This window comes from Malurus melanocephalus, unplaced genomic scaffold, assembly GCF_030028575.1.
Source record: "Malurus melanocephalus ecotype Western Australia unplaced genomic scaffold, MMel_1.1 scaffold_83, whole genome shotgun sequence".
NCBI lineage: Eukaryota > Metazoa > Chordata > Aves > Passeriformes > Maluridae > Malurus > Malurus melanocephalus.
Window position 1 is genome coordinate 1566549 of NW_026623315.1, and position 6286 is coordinate 1572834.

Below are 6286 nucleotides of genomic sequence, written 5' to 3' on the forward strand. Positions count from 1 at the left end.
CCCGCGGCCCCCGCTCCGCCCCGCCGCTCACGGACGCGCCGCCCCGGAGCCCGGCGGGGAGGGGGAGGAGGAGGAGGAGGAGGAGGCGAAGGAGGAGGCGGGAGCGGGGCGCTTCCCGCTCACTCGTTCCCTCCTGCCTGAGGGGCGGCCGAGGATTTCCCGCCGGTCCCCGTGGGGGTGGGCCTGCCGCGCCCCCCACCCTGCTGCGGCCTCGGCCTCCCTCACCTCGTGGTGTTTGTTGCTTTTGCTGTTCCCTGGCCGTTCAGCTTTGTGATATCGTCTGACTAAACTGAGCCCACCCCAGAAGTGTCCTGCTCCCTTCCTTTGCACAAATTYCCGAAATTTTAACTCCCCGATGGTAACTTGGCTGTTGTTGCCATGTCCTGAGGGCTTCCGCGCCGCAGAAAAAAACACTCCTACCTCCTCCTACTTATAATGGAGTTTTATTGTGGGTTTGGTTTGCAATGCGGCCTCTTCGCTCATGAGCACCGTGCAGTTCCAGCCAACTTGCTGTGGGTTCAGAGCTCAAAAGGCCCCATAGCACAGAAACTATAATGCGGCCCCTTCAGGTGTTTTCTTGACTTTTCTAAAGCAGTTTTCTTCAGGAGCTCCCAGTAGCAGTGCCTGTAGCTCCTACTCTTAATTACTCGTCTTTGAAGATCGCTGAATTTACAGCACAACTGTGGAGCAAGACGCAACTACAGCAAAGCCGCCGCTCCTCCTGCTTGTGCTCTCCTCCTCAGCGCAGAACAGTGCTCAGGCAGTGGCTCATCCGATAACGATATATTAATTTAATTACCATTTTTTATAATGTTGATTAAATACAGCAGAGTATAAGGTCGTCAGTAGCTGCAGCCTCTCCAAACAGATCCATTTCACTTTTCACAGCCCTTACCTGTTCTTATTTTCATGCCCTGGAATTTCTTTCCTGACTGTACCTACTCTTTGCCTTCCAGGTGCTCCTCATTGCTCTCTTCAGGCTTTTCTTTATTATTATATCTATATTATTATAATTCTTCTGCATTATTTTTTCTGCTCCCAGTTTTTCTGTTTGAGTTTTCCTTTCAACTCTGTTTATTGTTCCTAGCCTTTTCACATTTTTCCTCTGATGTAACATATGTAGTTTTCTTCTAGCATGTTTACAACCTCTTTATGTCCATRTCCTTTTCCTRATTATTTTTATSAATCCTRTCCTGTGAAACACAAGGTTTGAGTYTAATGTGGCAWATACCRTACTAAGATAGTGTTTAAAAAAGACGTTTAACAGACATATAGCTGGCATATTGTTAGCACAGGATAGTTTTGGTTCAGATTCAGCTACTGAGGTAAGGAAAGTGTAAGAACAGGATGGCTTTTGCTGTCYTTRTGGTAGTRGTAAGACTGTTTACACCCCATTAARGGTGTRAAGATMCAARCTGGTACTAAACAAACCAGCCCGTGGGACTGACAGAGGGCCTGTGTGTCCACAAGTTCTCTTAGCCCCACATTTCTTTGCTTGCTGAGGGAAAATCACCCTTGTACTGCTAGCTGTTTTGGGAGATAATTGCAAAGGGCATGTGTTACACTGATCTCAAAAAAACGAGCAAGGAAGAAACAGTATTTTTCACATAAGACAGCCAGTCTCCTGAGTACCTAGGCTCTTCTTCCAACATGAATTATGTGTGGCAGTTTCATATTGCAGGAAACATTTATCTGTGCTTATTACATACTAAATATAAATGAAGGCATAAAAGGAACAACCTTCAAGTGTTTGAAGACTACATACTATTTTTCTTACCTGCTTTTCAGGAGAAAAAGTCCCAGAATCTGCTCTTTTTCATATTTGATTTTAATTGAGTAGCCTTGTTATAAATTCAGTAACCAAAGGAGTCTATTGTTGCTGTCTAAATGATTGAAGGGTACAGGCTCCAGCTAGTTTTGCATGTAACCAGCACACAAAAAGAGCAATATGATACGTTCTGCTGATTTTTAACTCCTGTCACCTATATTTCAATTTTTGCCAAAATCAATGGAGTCACAGAACACTCAGAGACTTGAAGGATTGATATTATTAAGGTTCATATAATTGCTGTGGGATGGTTCATCCGTTGAGATTAACTGGGCCTGCTCCAGCCTGCAGCAGAATCAATTACCTTCAGGCTGTTTTCTTTKAATAAAACTCTTCAGGCAATTTATTTCAACAGGTACACACACAGAATATGGTTAGAAAGGCACATACAACTAAACAATTCTAAAGGTTTCGAAASTTACTATGAGTGTGCAAAACCAGAACATCACATTCTTAAATGTAAAGGTGCCCATATTCAGCAACCATGAATTATTGCAGCAAACCTCCAATACTGCTTCAGAAGAGCTGCAGTCAAGCAGTACACCTCTAAAAATAAAATGACGTTTGTTTCAATCTATAAGATACAAGTAGTAAGAAATAAAGCTTGAGTTTATATCATCACAGGAATTTCATATTTTTTTGAGAAGTGCTATGTTTAATATCCARCATCACATTTCAGACAGCATAGCTYATTACYAATCCTGCATATCACAGCAAAAGGAGCAATTCCAATAAATCAGTACATTTCTTTCTGTTTATAACAAAAAAGGAGGGGAGGGAAAGAAATATAAATTTGGTTTTTCTCAACTCTCAAGGGTGCTGAAGGATATATACAAGTCCGTAGGAGAGACATCATCTTAACCAGATTGTCCTAACTTCTTTTGTCCAGGGAAAGCAAAACCCGTAAGATGTTGCGCCACTGTTTTCTGCTGTACCAGGACAAGGCTCATTCCGGAACACATTTCTGTTTCTGCGGGCTCTTCTCTATCTCTTTGCTCACATATTTTCTATGATTACTGGACTGYCTCTTCATATTTAGAAATCATTCTGGCAGATATCAGCCATCTCAGCTGGATAGTGGTTGTGACACACTGTCAATGGAAATAATTCACAGTCCTCAGGAATAAGCCCCTACAAGTGAAGTACATTGGCCTTGGCAGTTCCTATATATTCTYTCACAGTATTTGTTCCTCAGGAACGGGATGGGCACACCTCATTACCAAACAGTTCAGAGCTTTCTTTCCTCTCCCCGACTCATTTTCTTTATTGTTTGTTGACACCAGTTCTCTCTTTCTTCCTCTTGCCTCAAGTGAGACCTTCACTTTCTAGTTTATTACTGATACCAACCCTTTCTCTCCTCAGTCACCCTCAAGGTGATCTGAATAAGGGTGCCTGTAGAGATTSCTTTTTTCAGTCTATAATGATGTTTCTTCTACTGCTCTGCTTTGTTCCAGTGGCACTGCCTCAGAGCAGATTCTGCAGATTTTGTGACAAGACTGCCTTTTCCACCTACCACAGGGCTTCTGTGAAGTTTGTGTTGATCCCCCACACTTTCACACGTTCAGCAGCAGACTTAATAATAGCAGGACTGCATTGTAGCAAGTTAGGGAACTTSAGGCTCCCTTTCCTTGGTTCATTTAATCCAAGGTTAGCATGCAATGAAGGCATGTTCTAGAAAGTATATCTCTTCAGAAAACAATTATGTGACTGCTGCATGGCTAGATGTAGACAACCTAGCATTAAATGAACCATTTTGAGTGCTGACAGCAAAAGAGCTGCAGCAATGTGGAGCTCAGAGCCTCAGGTAACTAACCGGGACGTTAGAGAGTTTTGAGCTCCACACCATATGGCCATATCTGACTTGACTCATTATTTATACTACTTGAGCTTCAGTGACAGAGAAGACAAATTCTTACTTACAGAAAGATCTTACTGAAAACAAAAATAGTTGGGAAGACCAGGCTGAATAGAAGTACAGAAGGCAAAGGAGTCTCATAAGGCAGAAGTAAAGATGCAGGATTGCCCTTGGAGTTCGTACATGGAGGAATTTGCCAGGGAATAACAAAAACAACACAATGYGATGGCAAACTATTAGCATGTGTACCTTGCCCTATTTAACAGCTTTATGGGACCAGTTCATTTTCTGCAGGATATAAATATTCCCCCTTGAGCTAACCCCTTTAAACATACATTACCTTTCTGAGGTATTCCGAGGAGGTAGGTTAGTAATGGGGTCCTGGTAGGTTAGTAATGTGCTCTCACTTTTAAAGTTGCAATTCCATTTTAACTTTTGTATATAAAAAAACTATATATAACTGGATTATCTGCGTCTCTATGGCTAAGTGCTCATACAAGCAAGARCTTGTTTCTATTAGAAACAAATAAGAACAATTTACCTAGCTTGCCTACCCTGGCAACAACAACAAAAGAAACAAAAAAAAAATCATATATTTGAATGAGAGATCCTGAAAGCCCTTCTATCTTTGACTCAGAAATTACTTCCTTTGTTTGTATAATGTTGTTTATAAATCTCAAACTTCCTGCTGCCAGAATAACACTGAAGAACATTAGTGACTCAGAAAACCTAATTAGTCTCCACCAGAGTTTTTCTCATTTCTTCATTTCAGTTTCCAGTACCACATATTCATGCTACCTTAAGTGCTTCCCTGCAGCTCTGGAAAAAAAAWWRKTWAAAAAAAAGGAACACAAAATACTATGAGTATCAGGAAAAAAAATTAGGCAACACTGGGAGCCTTTTAGGTAGTTCTAACATATTTCCAGTTGCCCTTCTTTGCTTGCTGCAGACAGAATAATGAAAGCATCACAGGCATTCATTTGCCCTATTGAGCAGCTGACTGGGGAGATTTGGCAATGCCCCTTCTTAAAACATGGAGTGTGATCATCTCCTCCCAACTGAGGCCTGGAACATTTCTGTAATTCTTTGCTGTTCTGCGGACTTTTAACTCCTCTGCATGACATAATCTCCTTACAGATTTCAAAATRAAGATCTCTTGCTGTACATGCCACGTTCTCATTGCGTGGCATTTGGCYACTGCGAGTAGTCATGCTAATTTGGCATAGATGCCATGATTCACAGCCACAGCAACTGCATCTCATTATGCTTCGATTTGGAGGAGCAAATTATAGAGTTATCAGAGGACCACAGAACTCAATATTTACAWGCAAAAGTGATGGATCCAGCTTCCCCTAACCTGATTGACTAGCCACAATGGTTTTGCTTAATTTTTTATGGAGTCAGTGTTGATCTGGTGTGTCTTGAAGTAGCAGCTGCCAAAAGATGCATCAGAGAACACGGAAGAAACAGCTTGCAGCGACACGCAGAAGCTAAGTGATAACAACAGAACAGGACCATATGAACATGGGCTGAGCTACTACTATATTTCATGGCAGATGCTCCCTGTGTGAGATTTACAATATAGACACCTCTTATGGTGGAATTACAGGAATGCCAGCAATRGATTTAGCACAGACACAGGAGAAAAGCAATGAGCTGGAAGTGCTACAGAATAGCTTTTCAGTGGACAACTGGCAGAGCAGCCAGRTGTGAGAAACTGTGGGGTTCTTGAAATATGTTGCCATATTGAAGTCAGTATATCTATATTGGTGGAGATTTACTGGCAAATTTGTTTTGGCAAGAGAAATCACTTATGGACCACTGTGAAATATAAACAGGTGTATCAGAAACAGCAGCAGGGTCTAAGCTTGCCTGTTCAGATGTTAGCCAAGTTTATTTCTGTTTCACACTTTGCCTAACCTGATACCCATTTCCATGGGGATTCCAGAATGTGCTTTGCTGCCCTGGTTACTGAAGGTAGAGAAGGGGCACATTGAGACAGTGATAGAAATTACACCTGGCAAACTAAGCAACAAGCCAGACAAGACTGAAGGCAAGATAATCCTACATATCAAACATCCCTTAAATGACAAATGAAGTCGTGGCTGGGGAATGCTGTTTACTTCYTGTATATGACTGAGAAAAGGTGAATTCTTTATAACAAACTGAAGCGACAAACACAGTCACACTGAGGGCTTCAGGGCATTCTTTCTTGGTAAATCTGGTCTTTTTCCTATATACCTTATGAAGAGGAGGGGATAAAGATACTGAGGCTTCAARCCCTTTAATTTATACCCATTTAAGACTAAAAATGCGATACAAATTGACACAGAAAAATTTTGAAAATGGTACATAGAGTTGGCAACTAAAAACAGCAGTTGCATCTTTTCATCTCCTTCCTCACCTTTTCAACTTTTTGACAATCTTCCTTGGAGCATGATCCTAAATAGCTCACTATACATTTTTAAACTTCGTTAAGAATAGCACCCAACTGAGGCTTTAAAGACTGTGTTCACGGAACATTAAAATGTACCACAGTGTCAACCAATTTGATGGACTTCATCCCTACTTTTCAATTTTCCACGTGGAAATCTTTAGTCATC